At 43.5% G+C, this 18,145-nt stretch overlaps 1 long non-coding RNA gene across 1 annotated transcript in view; it reads right to left on the bottom strand.

Moving 5' to 3' along the window:
* Positions 1–9,500, bottom strand: part of LOC107389208 (uncharacterized) — a 64,190-nt gene extending 54,690 nt beyond the window's left edge. The window contains exon 1 of the long non-coding RNA XR_001573408.3: positions 9,413–9,500. This is a non-coding gene — a long non-coding RNA (uncharacterized lncRNA). The remainder of the gene's footprint in view (positions 1–9,412) is intronic.
* Between the last annotated feature and the right edge of the window lie 8,645 nt (positions 9,501–18,145).

Below are 18,145 nucleotides of genomic sequence, written 5' to 3'. Positions count from 1 at the left end.
GAGCACCATTTTCATCACACCAGTGCACCATTTTCAGGAACTAGAAGTGAGCGACATCACAGCTGAGCTTCAGACGGCAGGTTTAGGAGTTTTATTTCCTGATATCTGGACATCTCACCTTAGATTGGATAACTGCAACACGACTATACCACTGACTTGCAACATGGATGTTTTATCTTCAACAACAAAAGCCTGGAGGAGTTCTGCTGTGTGGTGGAGATGCTAATGCTAATGGTTAGCTTCTACTAGCAGAGAAGTCCTCTGCTTTTTCCTGAACGCTAAACCAACAACAGCCTTCTCTCGTGAGTCAAGATGGGTGAGTCCACGAATGTTAAGTGACAGTGTGACGTAGATCTGTCAGGCTTTTCTAATCCTAGAGTTTAACCGTCTGTTTTCTATCAGAAGCTACTGCAGGAGATAGGTGTGAGATGTAAAATAGTTTTCAGTGTTCCACACCTTTAAACAACAAAAAAGACTGGATGACCGATCTTGTGTGACTTAACACATACTTTTATTTGTAGGATTTTAGCAAAATGACCAGAAACCTCTTTAGAAAATGGCTTCAAACTCTGAACAGCCTGATAATAGATCTTTGTCCAGATGAGGTTCTACTAACTGGCTGCTCTGTTAGAGAACAAATTCAAATGTTTGTAATTACAATATAAAAAATGCAGCCAAAGCTTTTTAACTGTTTTTTTTTTTTTTTTTTTTTTTTTTGCTGGCAACCCGTACAGATGAGTGTCTAATAGTTATGTAGACACGTTCAATCGTTATTTTAGAAGTTTATTGCAACATATGTAAAATTTAATATTTCAGCCCAAAACTCCACCCATGGTGTGCCTCCCCTTTTTACTTTCAGACTTTTAATAAGTTCAAAAAATCAACTATTTTGCTAAAAATACATTAATCTCTGGGTTATTTTATCAGAAACATGAAAGTATGGCTCAGTGCCAGATAAACTCATTCACATGCTTTGGTTCCTCATCTCGCACTGGGCTGAATTAACACAAACAATCTGTACTTGGGCTCCGCCCTCAGCAGGGGCCCTGCAGGGAGATTGGAGCTTGCTGTCAGGGTGGCACTGGCCCCTCCCTGGACCATTCGTAGAACCGCCCCTGCTTTTTCCCTTTTAGAATTACAAAGTAAATCCATTTAAATGTGGTTTGTGAAAAATGACCTTAAGTTTAGCTCTTATGCTGTTGTGGTTTTTTAAATAAACTTTGCTGCTCCATTCACACTTTCATCTGCTTCGAGGTAAACCTAATTGTGCTTACGCTCACATTAAAGTAATGACTTATCGACTCCTCTTCCTCCAGCTGCAGCCTTTACTGCAGGTGCAGGGGTGTGTGTGTGTGTGTGGGTTAGGTGGGTGAGGGGGTAGGGGGGCGAGGCTCCGATTGAACTTTTGTACCTTTACAATTGAAACTTGGACTTTGAGGTATTTGTTTGATCACACATCAAAGGAAGAAATGCTCACCTGTCATGTCTGAGAAAAGAGCAGCAGGTAGATTACATGGATTAGCTCGATAGTTTTATAGAATGACTTTTGTAAAGTAAGGAGATTAAATGTGTCGATCATCCTTTTATATTCTGTCTGAGAAATGTATGCAAGTATAACAAAATCTACTGGGGCTGAACAATTTTGGAAAATAATCTAATTGGGATTTTTTTTCTTCAATATTGCAATTGTGATTTAATTAACGATTATTTTCTCAAGGGGCTTTTCTCATTTTTCAACTAACGGAAGCAAAAAAAAATCTATGTAACTTGTACTGAATATAACCAAGTTTATGTATCTACAAATTTATCTACATATCATATCAACTTGTTTATTTGTCTACATAAACACAAGTAAAAACAAAATTTTGTATTTTAAGGTGCAATGCTTTGCAGCCAGGAGCACATCCATTGAAGGACCATAGGCATTAGCATCAATTGTGAAAATTGATTTGCAGGAAGTGTGTCCCATTTATTGAAGTATTTTGATTTTAGAGTTTTTGACGTTTTGTCCACGCAGAGCTTCCGTAGTTCAATTTTGTTCATAGCTGCTATCCAGTGGAGTTAAAGTCTCTTACAGTTTTCTAGCTTTACTAAAATATCTGTCTGTGCTTATTTGATTAATAACAGTTTTTACTTTTTATTAGACTCCAAATGTAATAATTTGGCAAGTTCCTAAATCGTAATTTGTAAGAATGTAATCGGCGATATTAGATTAGCATCCCTATGGGTTTTTCAATGTATATTAGCATTGTGCTAACCACTCACTGCCAGTCAAATTGCAGCCTTTGCGATTAGAAAATCTCCTTTTGTCACATCGCAATTTAACTGCATATGCAATTAATCGTTCAGCCCTAAAATCTACTAGTTTTCTCTGTTTCACACTATTGTCATTTAGGACGTTCCTTTTGGAAAATCTGGGAACATCATTGAGATCAAAATAATTTTCACCTGTGGTATTTTCACATTTAATGCGATGGACCAAATGTCTAATTTCTCAGATTATGTGAATTGAGGTTTTAGTTGTTCTTTAAAAGTCCACTTTACTGAAGAACCATTTGTTAATGATTATTTCTGATTCGGGTTCACGCTGAGTGTTTCATGCAGGCTGAACATGAAAATAGTCTCCTACACCTATCTCCTGCAGTAGCTTCTGATAGAAAACAAGACGGTGAAACTCTAGGATTAGAAAATCCTGACAGATCTACATCACACTGTCACTTAACATTCATGGACTCACCCATCTTCTATTTATTTTTTCTTTATTTGCCCAGATGAGTCGATGGAGAACTCTCATTTACGACGATATGGTCCAGAGAACAGACACACAGTTAGCTTTAGACCAAAGAACAACAGAAAAGATGGAAACAAACAAGATAAAACAGTTAAACATAAAGACAACGGGGAAGGCTGTTGCTGGTTTAGCGTCTAGGAAACAGATCGTTTCGGATAGTAGAAGCTAACCGTTAGCATTAGCAACTCCACCACACAGCAGAACTCCTCCAAGCTTATGTCATTTGTGGAGATAAAGCATCAATGTTGCAGAGAAAACTGAGTCAGTGGTAGGGTCATGTTGCTGTTAGCCAATCAGAGGTGAGATGTCCAAATATCAGGAAGTAAGACTGAGGCTCCTCTGATGTGGCTCACTTCTAGTTCCTGAAACTGGTGCACTGGAGCTTTTTTCCCCAGAGTATGACAAGGCATTCATTCCAACTAGAGACCACTGAAAATGTACTGAAATATGAGTAAAGTTCCACAAAGATAAACAATCAGTGATGAACAAGAGTCTGCTTCTAGACCTGCAGAAAAGGGACACACAACAATACAACAGGAGCAAGCTATCACTGCATCAGCCTGATGAGGAAATATAAAATCAACATTATTTTACTGAACTATCGCACGATAATAAATCAGTGCATTTAGTGCCCACCATAGTCTTAAGACATGTGTTGAACGTTCCCAAGTCCATACTTATGAGAGCACCATGTGAGCACCTGTGTGTGTACACGTGCTTGTATATGTAAGGTTTCTCTATAGGAGCGTCCAATAGAGAGTGTGAGGGATCACAGATTTGCCCCCTAAAGATGTGCAGGAGACGGAAGGAGCTCTAAGTCTCAGAGATCCAGAAGCTACCCCAGAGCACAGGGACCCAAAGGAGACTGCAACCAGAAAAGCCCACGCCCCCCTCAAGAGGTGCAGAGGATCGCCCCGGGGGGCCACAACCAGCAGCCGGCAGAGTCCCGGGAGATATCAGAGACAAGCCCACAGGCCGGCCCACAGCCTCCCACCCCGTAGCTGGCCGAGCACGGAACCCAGCGACCCGGGACCCAGGGGCGACCAGACCCACCGGGTACCCAGCAGAGCCCAGGGACCCAGATCCCACCAGGCAGCCACCGGGATTAATCAGGCAGACGCCAAAAATCTTAAACCCCCTGACCCGGGAGCCGCGAACACTCGGGCAGACCAAGGCACCGCAGTCCACACCAGGTGTGGCAGGGAGTTGACCTTTCTAACAAGGTTAGTCTGACTGTAAACTTCCCACATCCAGCGAGGTAACACAGGTTAGCCGCGCCAGCTGTTGTTTTTTAAACCACTGTGAGGAATTAAAACTACTTCATCCTCTCAGCTTTGATATTTATTTTATTTTAACTCTGAGTAAACTCCGATTTTGTTCTACCTGAGATTCTGAGGGATGAAACAAATTAGGCGTCTGTCTCAATCTGCTGTCCTGTTTCCTGCAGGGCAGAGAAAATCAGTCCTCCAGCACAACAGGAAGCCAGATTAAAGAGTCATATTGACCAGCTCCATTAAGATTAAATGCTGCCTTTCTGGATTAGACCTGATGGCTCAATTTTCATTTTCTAGAAATGGTTGAATGCTCAGAGGCTGAGATTATTGTTTTGTGGCCTTTGACCCATGCAAAGCTTTTCAGATTAACACATGGGTTTTATTTTAAAAAAAAAAAAAACGTTTCTCACATAATCCTGAGAAGATCATCCTGTGTGATGAAGCGGGGTTTCCTTTTTTACACTGTAAGTTTTGGTTTAAAAACACAGATGTTTATTCTCTGATGGTCTAACATGTTCTTGCACACGTTAATTTTATTGTAAAATACAACTACATCGGAAAATCTGTTTTTTTCACTAAATCTGCAGTGTGATTTTTTTCTCATGGAGAATATATAAATAATGTTTAACAAACCATAAAGCAAAAGAAAAACAACCTAACTGTAGTGGTAATGTTTTCTAAAATAAAAAAAAAACAAGTTTTTAATTGTGAAGCAGCTATTTGTTATTGTTGACAACTCCGTGCACAAAGCTTGCAGCCGGGATTCAAACCTGCAGCCTACATACTGTGATGCAGCAGTGCTACCCACCGACATTTTATACGCAGACGCCCCATGAACTGGCGCTACCTACTGGAGCTGGCGTAGTGGCAGGTGGCCATCTTGGATGGGTCTCCATTTACCCTCAGTCCATTTATTTCTACTGAGGAAGGTGCTTACCCAATTAAAAAAGACACATTTATTATGCTTTTTAACAAAATCAGACATGTGGTTTGGCATGATAGTTAAAATATAATAAAATAAAATAAATTTAAATATAAAATCCCAACAGGTAGGCTAGAAAAATCAATAGTAATCCCACATAATCTGTTTTCAATAGAACGCTGGTTGTTGCAACTGTAGGCTGCACTAAAAAAATGGTCCTAGTTGCTCCCTTTGTGTTGACTCCAGTTGGGTTTGGAGAGTGACACTGTTACGCTCTCCAGCGCCCAATGGGGCGCCTATGTATTCACGTCTATGGTGCCACCACATAGCCCTGGTTTCCAATCTAAGGAATTAATAATTGACCTTGCTTTAACAAATTAACCATCATAAATGCGAGTTTAGTTTTTTTTTCTCCAAGTTAAATGATTTTTGTGTTTCTATAACTTCATATGACCACCATAAGTCTGGATTTCTGTTATGAATCTTAACACAGAGGACAGAAATGCTCCAGGAACTGATCTGAAATAGTTTCTATCTTTCATGCAGGCCTTTCAGCATGTTGTTGTTTCTTCTAGCCGAGCTTAGCAGCAACTCCCTGACAACTGTGGCTAAGCAACAGAGCTGAGTCACGTCCAACCAGCACACCCAGTGAGGTACGGTCCATTGGGCTGCATAAACAGAAACCAGGGGGCTTAAAACAGGAGCACAGAGGCTGAGAAAACTCCATGCTCTCGCTGAGTGTCTACACAACAGTGAAACACAGAACGTTAACGCGCAGACATCACAGCTCCGTGAGGAAACTCTTTTAGCCATTTAATGGCCAATTAAACAGAAATCTACTCTTCAGCGTTTCACTTGGATCCCCCCCCCCCCCCCCCCCCCCCCCCCCCCACAACACACACACACACACACCGATGGCGTTCGTTAGAGAGCTGGAAGTAAAAAGTCTGTAAAGATGACTCGGCTAATAAAAGCTGACACATTTAAAAGTGCTTCTAATTCGGTGTCGGTAAAAGTGGGAAAACTGCTATTTCAATGCACTTTCATTCACTCTGTTTGCAGTTTTCTCAGACTGAAGTTTGGGCCGAAAAAGGGAAAGTCCTAAAAAGCTGCATCAGAATCCGGTTGATGAGTTTTTGTTGCCTTTTCACCCGTTCAGAGGAGAAACTGAGTTGCTTTTATTCCTCTACCTCCGCTGACATTTCTGTTTTTAAGAAGAGGCAGCTCGCTGATGTCGGGTGAGGAGCATTAAAGGTCTAAAGGTTACTAGGGTGAGTAAAATGTCTAGCGTGGTTGACACGAGTGCGTTTTTGTACACCGAGCAAAGTGAGCGTGGCTTTAGCTTCCTGTCCTGTTCCTGCCTCGGCATTCTTTAACCGATGGGATCCGATATCATGTTTATTTTAGATCATTGCAGGATTAATCTTAAAAAATGAGTTTCATAAACCTTTGTTGTAAAGGTGATCGAACTTAAATGTTCCCCACGTTTGGAGCGGCTTTGTTTTTACGGTTGTTTCTTTTATTTTAGCTCATTATGACGGAACCGATCACAGGCCCTACTCGTATTTACCAGCCCGTTTCAGACGTTCTGCTCTCTTTAGACCACGCTGTGTCGTCAGTCAGTCCGATTCGTTGCGTCTGCTCTCTCTGTGGTTCTGGTTTCATTCTGTTGTTTGTGTGTGTTTGCATTTCTTTGGGTGTGTGGTGTGGGTCTCTGTGTGTTCATGTGTGTGTGTTTTGTGTTTGTGGAGGATCGGTGGTCCTCTTGGTTTTAGCGTCCCACTGGTGTTTGATGGTCTGATACGGGCTGTTAGGTCCCTGTATGACCGGTGTCAGAGCTTGGTCCGCATTGCCAGCAGTAAGTCGGGCTCGTTCCCAGTGAGAGTTGAACTCCGCCAAGGCTGCCCTTTGTCACCGATTCTGTTCATAACCTTTATGGACAGGATTTCTAGGTGCAGCCAAGGTGTGGAGGGCATCCGTTTTGGTGGCCTGAGGATCAGGTCTCTGCTTTTTGCAGATGATGTGGTCCTGTTGGCTTCATCAGAACGTGAACTTCAGCTCTCACTGGAGCGGTTCGCAGCCGAGTGTGAAGCAGCTGGGATGAGAATCAGCTCCTCTAAATCTGAGACCATGGTCTTGATTCGGAAAAGGGTGGAATGTCTTCTCCGGGTCAGGGACGAGGTCCTGCCCCAAGTGGAGGAGTTTAAGTTTCTCGGGGTCTTGTTCAGGAATGAGGGAAAACTAGAGCGTGAGATCGATAGGCGGATTGGTGCTGCATCGGCAGTGATGCGGGCGTTGTACCGGTCTGTCGTGGTGAAGAGAGAGCTGAGTCAGAAGGCGAAGCTCTCGATTTACCGGTCGATCTACGTTCCTACCCTCACCTATGGTCATGAGCTTTGGGTAGTGACCGAAAGAACGAGATCGCGGATACAAGCGGCTGAAATGAGTTTTCTCCGAAGAGTGGCTGGGCACTCCCTTAGAGATAGGGTGAGAAGCTCTGTCATCCGGGAGGGGCTCGGAGTAGACCTGCTGCTCCTCCACATCGAGAGGTGCCAGTCGAGGTGGCTCAGGCATTTGATTAGGAGGCCTCCTGAACGCCTCCCTGGTGAGGTTTTCTGGGCACGTTCAACTGGGAGGAGACCTAAAGGAAGACCCAGGACACGCTGGAGGGACTATGTCTCTCACCTGGCCAGGGAACGCCTTGGGATTCCCCCGGAGGAGCTGGCCCAAGTGGCTGGGGAGAGGGAAGTCTGGGCCTCCCTGCTTATACTGCCCCGACGATCAGTTTATTGTTTGTAATTGTTTTTCATCACCCTGTTGTTTTCTAACGTTTTCTGAAGAACACTGAAGTACCTTATATGACCAATGACAGCATTTCTTTCTTTCTTGCTTGAAGACCTGCGTCTCGACTGGACCACTGAGAAAATTCACCCTCCTGCTTTCACAGCTAACCAGCAACAAACATGGTCTCATGATTGGTTTCTTTCCTTTTCCCACCTTTTAGAGTATTATTCCATCCATCCATCCATTTTCATCCGCTTATCCGGAGTCGGGTCGCGGGGGCAGCAGCCTAAGGCGAGAGGCCCAGACTTCCCTATATTATTCTAATATTAATAATAATGATAATGAAATCACAATTATCAAAATGATGAAAAGCACTATGTTGGAGCTTGACTCTCCTCTGTTCAGGAGTCCTTGAGCAGGACACACACACACACACACACACACACACACACACACACACACACACACACACACACACACACACACACACACACACACACACACACACACACACACACACACACACACACACGAGACATCTCACATCGAGGTGACAGCTGAGCTCCAGAACCATCAGAACAAAAAGGCTTGCTCTTTTTATTTTTTAGTAAAGATTATTTGAGTTTGTTAAAATAAAACTTTGATTTTACTGCAAAAGAACAAACAATTAGAAACTGATAGAATTGACTGTAGAATTAAACCAGTTAAACTCAATCTTCTTTGTAAAATCCTGACTTCCTCTTCAACTCATAAAACGTAACAGAATTATTTCTATCTTCCAGAGTTGAACTACAGTGTTTTTTAGTTAATTATAAAATGAAAAGAATCCTTAAAAAGCTGCTGATCTATTTCCTTATAATAAACCCGACTCTCTCTGTGAGCCTCTTGGGTTTATCCTCACCACACCCGGCACCTCTGAGACCTTGATGTTGTTTTCACTTCCAACACACTCCCCTTCCCACCTCAATCCACGAAAGTGGAAGCTCCACCCACTGAGTGACTCATTATGGGTGCAGGTGACAGGTGTGGTGAGACTGTCCTCTAGAGATTCATCTGACATCCAAGACGTACCAGAAACATCAGGACAAAGGTCTCAAGCTTCATTTGTTTAAACAAATCTGTGGCTAAACGTTTGAAATGAACACAAATAACATTAATTTGTGATTGATGTGTCTAGAAACTTGACAATAACATAAAATTGAGATTATTTCTTAGCCAAGTGTTCTCAGCAGTGTTCTTTCACTGGTTTGTCAGAATGCCAGAGAACAGGGAGAAAGGATCATCACTCGCTGTAACGCCTCACAAAGTTCAGTTGTTTCCACCAAACAGGCCAGAACTCCCATCTGGACTTCATAACATGCAACAGAAGAAATCCTGCACACCACACTGTTTTAATGTTTTCTATTAGAATTGTATTTCTTTTATTTTCTTCCACCATCCTGAACTCAAAGCCTCTGTTAATCTGTAAAAAACGGGACTAAAACATGAATAATTTGCTTATTTAACTGAGCTAAATGTCTAAAAAAAAATCTAAAGCTGCATGTGATGCTGAGTCAGAAACAAAGCTTGTGATAGAGTGCCCTCAAGTGAAAACAATCACGTTTTCATTTATCCGATGTTTCTGTATGAAAGTGCTTTTACTTGGTGGTGCAGATGCGGTTGTGCATCAAGTCTAGGAGGATGAGAGACTCAGACACCAGGGCAGGAGATCAGATGATGAAGAAAGCAGTGAATCCTCAGGAGCTGCAGTAACCTGCTGCAGGAGGACATCTTTACCAGACGTGCATAAAATGGGTTTATATAGAATATTTTGCAGAGACATTCCAACAGATGGGACAGCAGAAGCTCAGGAGGTTGAGCGGGTTGTCCAGTAATTGGAAGGTTGCAGGTTTAGTCTGTAAGAGGGACAGTTAGATGTTCACAAACAGGACACATGCCTGAGATTGCTTCGGAAAGACTCCGTTTCCTCGTTGTGAAATTGCATGGTTGACATTAAAACCTTTCCACTGAAATATCACAGACTGTTTTCTCCTTGCTTTAATGCATCTATAAGAGGTATCCGCCCCTCGAGGTCACATTAAGATCTGTTCATGTTATCAGAGTTTAATCTGGTGAGCTGTTACCGTCTTCCTGTCAGCACGTGTGCATCAACAGGAGTTATAGCTTGTTTGAGTGGAGACATACTGTAATGGAGGATTTATTGTGAGGTTTAAGCGTCTGAGGGAAGTTTTATGTGTAACACGTGTGTAGCGCTAGGAAAGGCAGTGCAGGCCTAAAGGTCAACCGTGTGCAAACCAAACCAAAACAAATGCTCTGTTTATGACCTCACCATCTGGGGGAACCATGCTTCCTTATCTCTGCTGCAAGTCACAAGACAACTCCTTCAGAAGACTGGATGGGTTATGACTCACTGATCAAACATCACTAAATTCAGCCAGATTATTCTTGTAATTCCAGACTTCACATCTTTCCTAAAACACTTATTTAGATTATTGGTAACATCCACAATCATGTTTTATTAGTTTGGTTATTGAGTTGATATTATCTTGAATAATCATTTACCTTCAGTTATTCTGTATAATCATTAGTCGTAGAAACATAGTAATAAATAGATTTTTATATACTATATTTTTGCTTCTGTGTCAAATTATTGATAAGTGTTGGTTCCCTGGCTACCCAACCCATTTCCAGAGTCAATCGGATATTAAAGGTCCAACAGTATTAATAATTCACAGTTTTATGGAACATTAGATTTTGTTGGACACCTTTCATATTTTATTAGCAGTTTATTAATTGTGACCACTTACAAACGTTACTGCCACCTGTAGCACTGCCTTTCTGAATGTAACACATGTTAACGGAATTTTTAATATTATTGTTAAGGTCTGTAGAAAGCTCCTTTCCTGTCAAGATCCTATCCAGCTAGCAGACATTAAAGAGCAAGTCACCCCCTACCAGATTCTTACTCAACTCCCACTTCCTGTTTGAAAAATGCAACAAATGCTGTTGCCTAGCAGACCGAGAGGGCGGAGCCGCTAACAAATACACACACACACAGGCTCACAAAGACATTGTGATATCATATGTTACCAGCTAACGTGCTAGGGTACCTGTTAGCCAATAGCGGTGGCAGATTTAAATTCAAATGCAGTGCAGAGTTTTTACCCGACAATGGCACAACACTGACAGTTTTAGACAGAAAATTAAAATTTTAACTAAAATGCACTAAAGTGCAAAACTATTGACTGCACGTGTCTGCAGCACGATTAGACATGCATTTATATAGTTTATCAGAAAAAAATAGTTGATTTGGGGGTGACTTGCTCTTTAATTTCCTGTTTTTTTACTTCCAGGGGAGGAATACTCAGCTTCCAAAAAAACAACCTTAGTCGGTTGGTTTTAAATTGGTTTATCTAGAAAAAGCATTGAAAATTGTACAAACAAGAAAATGTGACCCCTGGAGCCTCATGGTCATCAGTCAAAAGGGCCTTGAATCTTCCAAGACATTAGTTTTAATCCTTAGAAAAAAGCCTGATTTATGCTTCTCCGTCTGCGTCAGTGCGGAGACACGCAACGCCATTATCCATCCTTGCGTAGGGCTCCGGCAGGCACGCAAGTACGTACAGAGTCGAGCCCACTTTTTTAAACCTCCGTCGAACGAGACTGATTACGCAAGCTTGTGATTGGTCAGGACGCCGCTGTTGTTTACAGCGTCGCCATTGCAAAGAGAGCCGAGGATAACTAGCGGCAGACACGGAGAAGCTTGAAGAATACCTCGCGAAAAAACTCTAAAAATATGAACGTTTCATCCTACCGTGACTGGAGGAGTGAAAAGATACGCAGCAAGCGTTTTATTTGTGGACGGAAATGACAGGAAACGTGGGTTTGGAGGTGGGGAGCGCATGAAGCGGTGGAGGAGAATGAGAGACAAATATGTCCGTGTTAAAAGTCTCATATACACAAAAAACACAATATAAACACACGATCTTGGACCGATACATGACAGGATACCACAGAACAGCGCTACGCCCTCTGTTGTCCTGCCGGGCAATTGCTTTGCAACGCTCTCCAGGAGACGGAGAAGTAAAAGAGCAAAACGCTTCCGTCAATCCGTGCGTGTCTGTCCCTTGCGGAGCTGACGGAGAAGCATAAACCAGGCTTAACCCTCCTCATTTGGTGGCATGGTACAGTGGCATGTGAAAGTTAGGGCAGCCTTGTTTAATTACACTGTTAACAATTCCTTTAACATGTAGAAATAGGGAGCCTAAGTCACGCCCATCTACTTGCGGACCACGGAACGAAAAATGAATGCAAGTCAACGGGGCTAAAAACGTTATTTTCTAATCCCGCTTGTTTTGTGCCAAGGATTTAACATATGACGTCCGTGAATTTTAAAGACACATTTTGATACCAAAAATGCGCTTATTTTCGAACGGGGGAAATGCTATTTTAGGTTTTGTGTGAAAATAAATCCAGGACCACAAATGTGCCTCACGAAAGTGACATCATCGAACCAGACATGGAGCAAACTGATGGAAAAGGGCTGTAAGTTCAGCAAACTTCCCACAGGAGGAAAGAACCACCATAAATCTGGTCATGTGGTAAGTAGCAGTTACGCTAGGGGGGAGGAGATTATGTGGTGGCATAAGCAACACATATGCCATGTGTCGATTTCTGGTGTGTGTAGTCATGCTAATTACGAACTTTTACAAGCTGTTAAATCTACGTGACTGGCGTGGTCGAAACATACATCATTAGTTCACATTTAAATTGCAGTACAACATATGTGTGTGATCCAGGGCGTAAGGCAAAGCTGATTAGAAAACTGCGTTTTAGACATGCATTCATTTTTTCCTTCTTCCGGGGATCCATGAGCCCAGAAGAGGAGACTGAGGAGATCGGAGATGCGCAGAGCTGCCGCTGGGGAGAACCGGGTGGAAATGTTTCCATCCCAGAGCTCCACAAGCCGTCAGCCCGCGCAGCAGTCAGAAGCCACGATCAGACAGAGATGCGCCGAGCTGCGGGGAGGGGATAAGGGTGGAAAACAGAGGTCTCCCGAGAGCTCCACAAGCCGATAGTCGGAACCCAGCTCCACCAACATGTTATATTTCAACCCATTTTCTAAAGTGCAGCATTATGTTAAATGCACTGGGTTTTACCCTATTACATTTAAATTTCATGGTTAAACAGTACATGTTAAAATCTAAGCTCAGCTTGGCAGTGACCTAAAATACATAAATATCATTTTACTTACCGAAAAAAATGAAGTGGAGACTCCTTGGACGCTCTATTAGTGTAATTAATGCCACAGCAAGTCGTCGTCGTCTTCCTCCGCTTATCCGGGTCCGGGTCGCGGGGGCAGCATCCCAACTAGGAAAGACCGTCCTCTCCCCGGCCACCTCCACCTCCGGCAGGACCCCAAGGCGTTCCCGGACCAGATTGGAGAAGTAACCTCTCCAACGTGTGCAAATGAAGCACTGAAAAAGTTGACTAATATGGTCCATTTTGGAGCAGTTTGGGAATTTGATGATGTCATCATACTAAATTAAATCGTGTAATATCTCAGAAACCGTTGCAGCACAAACGTCAGTTTCACCTGCACAAATCAGAACAAATGAAGCACTGAAAAAGTAGACTATTGTGGTCCATTTTGGAGCAGTTTGGAGAAGTCCGGGGGGGGACGGTGACCTCTGAATGACATACCGTAAATCCTCCAATACAGGCCGGTATTCAATTAAAGGCCGGGTCTCCAATTTTGGCCGGTGTCGGAGTCAGCGGAGGTGAATAATGGCCGGTCTCTTATAGTGGCCGGGTGGAATGTGGTAACAAGCAAGTACGGGGGGCGGTTGTGTCATCTCTCACTTTTGATTTGCCAGTGATAGACCGCGAGGGTAACTTTAACCGTGCGGAGACGAAGAGGCGGTGAAAATTTGATATCAAGTTCAAAGAGAACGTGCTGATTATGCTGCAGAACACTCTGGGGAGCAGTAGCAGGGGTTGTATGAACTAGTCACTAGTCGACTTCACCACTCTATAGTGACTTTTTATGCCTGTCGCCGACAAGTCACCTTGTCCTCCGACGCATTGAAGGAAATGAACGATCGCGTGTTAAATAATTTGGCAACACCTGATTGTTACTGTGGCCGTGCTCAGGAGGCAGATCCGACCGCAAAAACAGCGGAGTGCTCCCTGCTTGGCGGCCGCATCAGTGAGTCGGAGGACAGGGTGATGCGCCCCGCTCCACAGCAGCTAAACACATCAGGCGCAAATAAAAGACAGAAAACATCAAAGGAAATGAACCGACATGAACGATCGCGTGTCAGTACCGATGCTCTGGCACAGTGCATTGCCCCCCCGAGCGCAGGAGCTTGTCACCTGCTGACAGCAGGCTGCTGTCTTTTCCTAGGGCTGCATCTTGCCGGTCATTATCACGTGACAGCGACTAGTCGACGACAGGCATAAAAAGTCACTATAGTGAAATCGACTAGTTCATACAACCCCTGCTACTGCTCCCCAGAGTGTTATTTGCGCCTGATGTGTTTCGCTGCTGGAGCGGGGCACACCTTGTCCTCCGACGCACTGATGCGGCCGGCAAGCAGCGCGCACTCCGCTGTTTTTGCGGTCGGTAGATCTTTTAGAACTGCAGTTCAAAGGTAACTCATAAGGTGAATATATATGAACCCAGGTTGCAGTTTCTCTTTAGGATTGAGAGGAGATGCAGGAAGATAATAAACAGACAGGACAGAAAAATAGACAAATAAAAACAAGCTAGTTTTTGTACCTGCTGGTTGCAACAAACAGACACCATTGAAGGTAATCGGAAGTGAGGAACAGAAAATGAAATAATTATTTTAATGTTTAGAGCAGCAGGAACTCTGAGAGGCTGCAGGCGCATCAGTGAGTTTGCGGCCGCTGCGCAGGGGGAGGGGGGAGAGGGCTGAAGCAGAAACTACCGCTGTTAAAAGAAATGTGTTTAACTTTGAAAATGTGCGCGCAATTTTAATTGTCAAAAACTCCAGCGAACCATTAGTTCATTTTGCTCAAATAGAAATAGAGGCCTGCCTCTAATACTGGCCCTCCTTCCAATAAAGGCCTGGAGCTTGATGAGCTTGAGTCAAATACAGGCCCGGGCCTGTATTAGAGGATTTACGGTATTAAATAAAGTTTAATATCTCAGAAACCGTTGCAGCACAAACGTTGGTTTCACCTGCACAAATCAGCACAAACAAAGCACTAACCGAGCAGCCTATTTGCCTCTATTTTTGAAGCTGACGGGGGTCACCTTCACAGAGCGCATTGAGCTGGCTTGGAGCCAACTTACGGTAGCTCTTTTAGAAATCGTGGCGTGTTCTTGTTTCCACCAGGATCACAGCTTTTCCGTTTGTTCCCCTTCCTTGCCTTCACATATCGGTCCCTCATGTTTTTCCAGCATTTTTTAACAGCGTCCTCGTCTTTTCCGACAGTGCGAGCTATTTCTCTCCAAGAATTATTAACAACATATTGGTCACGGTGATCTTTGAGAGCTGAATCATACAAATGTCTGTATTTACGAACTCTGCCATAATTCTTGCCAGTCCGCCATGTTTTTCTGTGTTTGACCGTCCACGTTGTTAGAAAATTTCCTGGGCCCTGCAGAGGCCAGGTGGAGGGGCGTGGTTGTTAAAATGACGCAATTTTGCTGCACGCAGCACCTGGCAGCCGTCAAGCATAAACCAACCTTTAGGCTCCCTATACATAAAACCTCCATCAAATGCTTTAACCTCACAATAATTCCTTCACTACTTGCCCACTATATTGTTAGGGAAAAGTTTTTAAATGAAAGCTGGCAGTTAAATCAAAGAGTAGTTTTAAAAAAAATCCTAGTAGTTAAGTAATAGCACATGCTAACTGCTAGTGATACCGTAGCACAGATAACACTTTTTACTTACAGATGATGGCTGAGATGGGGCAGCTCCACTGTTGTAGTTCAGTCGCCGTGTAAAGCCAGACTCACTGTCCAAGGTTTCAGAAAGATAAGTGAGGAGGGCCTAGCTTGGAGCTAGGGTTAGCCTTGCCCTTTTGTTCTGTCTGTGTGCGTTTGTTTTATACATGGCCGAGGCTAAAGGGGGTGGAGACATGCAGGTATGTGGAGGAAGGGCTTCCCCTTGTGACGTGTTAAGGAACGCTTTCTCAGAAGAACACATATTTTTCTCTCGCCTTTTTCAACTTTCTAATTTAAATAAAAAGTTGGTCACACACAGCTTCGACTTTTTGGTACGCTACTTTTGACCACCCAAGCTGTCTTTATATTCAACAAGGAAAATGTTGGTTTACATTCTAGGTCCTTTGTAAAAGAAAAATATACTTTTATTAGTCTCACACACACACTCACATCTCACACAGTTTGTTAGTCATCCATGTTTTAATCACTGGGACAGCAGCAGCTCAGGAGGTTGAGCGGGTTGTCCAGTAATCGGAAGGTTGCAAGTTCGATCCCGGCTCCGACCAGAGAATGCTGCTGTTGTGTCCTTGGGCAAGACACATACCCCTCCTCGCCTGCTGGTAGTGGTCGGAGGGACCGGTGGCGCCTGTGCTCTGAAACCTCGCCTCTGTCAGCTCGCCCCTGGGCAGCTGTGGCTACATCGTAGCTCATCCCCACCAGCGTGTGAAAGTGTGTGTGAATGGGTGAATGACTGATTGTGTTGTGAAGCGCCTTGGGGGGTTGTAGAACCCTAAGAAGGTGCTATACAAATACAGGTCGTTTACCATTTACATAAAGTGTGATTTGAAAATTTGCCACAGAAAATAATATGATATACTTTGCTGAGCAGTGAATTGAGCTATTTTTATAACGGCCTGAGGGCACCTTATAGGGCTACTGAGGGGGCACCAGGCTGGTGACCCCTGCCCTAGGGGAACCCACTAAAAGGAAGTTCTGTAGAAGCACATTGAGGTCTTCTGAGTGTGAGCTGCTCCAGCTCAACATCTTTCCTCCTCAGCTCTGTGGTCTCCTGCTGCAGCTTCTCCAGAAGTGCTCTGACTCGACTCATCTCCATTTCTTGTTGCTGCTTCCCATCAGTTTCTTTTCTGGATCAGACAAATACGCTGAGAGAAGATCTGTCCTCCACTGCTGGATCAGCAGACACTAATGGCCTCCTCTTGCTGTTGCTCTTCCTCTCGGTCCTGGATTTGTTGCTAGATAAGTTGTCGACTCACCTGCAGATCCTGCTGCTTCTTAGCTCTTTCTGCTGCCGAGACAGTTTCGTGACCTTTATGGTCCTCCGTTAAACAGAAGTGGCAGATAAACTGTTGGTCAGGAAGGCAGAAAATCTTCATCACCTCATCGTGAAGAGATGCTCTGAGCTTCTTAAAGGGCTCCGTCAGCTTGTTTCTGTGATGGTGGAGCATCATCATGACTCTTGAAGTGCAATTCACAGTAAGACAGCCCAAACGGTACTTGACATCCTTAAGTTTCGCTCCAGTGCAGATGTCACAGGTCACATCTTCAGGTCAGCGTGTTCCCTGATCCTCCCGTGGAGCGCCTGTTGTTCATCTCCCTTAATGAACTTCTTACCCTTTTTTATGTCCGTGGTCTGAGCCTGCTCATTTAAGTAATTCAACAAGGCACAGACATGAAAAGGATCAAGGGTGAAAAAGATGAGAAACCACCACACCCACACTGCAAATCAAAGTGCCAGTAATTCTGGTCATCTAAAAGCATCTACCAGTTGCAGTTTGAGGGAAAACAAAGTCCAGCAGAGTTACGGGCTGGTATGTGAAACATCACGAAATGGACTGATTTTAAAGATCCCACAGGTCATACGCAGCCAGAGCAAATAACCCGGCTACTACACGTTCTGATGTATCTTCCCTTGTCAGGAGTCTGCGAGTCTGCAAAACTCGGCATTTTAATCAGATGACTCCATCAGCTGAGCGCAGCTTCATCGGCACCGATACCAATACTAGTATCGGTAAAAGTTAACTGATACCAGGAACTGATACCAATGCAGTTGCATGAAAATGGCTTTAATGTAACTTGTCATTTCTGTTCACCTAATATTTTAGTTTTGTGATGATTTCCATTCATATATTTTACTTTTTATCTACCTCACAGTCTTTTCCTGTTGAAAGCAGAGAAGAAAATAAAATCTGTATTCCAAATCATTGCATTTTTTTGTGTGGTAGAAGTATCAGTATTGGTAATCGGTATCGGCGAGTACTCAGATCCAAGTATTGGTATCGTATCGGTTTGGAAAAAAGTGGTATCGTTGCATCCCTACTTCTAATTAATCATCCTAAGACCAAGCAAGGGGATGTTCTATAATTAATAGAGTTTTACAGCTATGGGTCACAAGTAATGAGAATAGAAATAAATAGCTTTTAAAGCAATTTATT

This window comes from Nothobranchius furzeri, chromosome 4 (assembly GCF_043380555.1).
Source record: "Nothobranchius furzeri strain GRZ-AD chromosome 4, NfurGRZ-RIMD1, whole genome shotgun sequence".
Taxonomy (NCBI): Eukaryota; Metazoa; Chordata; class Actinopteri; order Cyprinodontiformes; family Nothobranchiidae; genus Nothobranchius; species Nothobranchius furzeri.
This window is presented reverse-complemented; position numbering and strand designations above follow the sequence as displayed.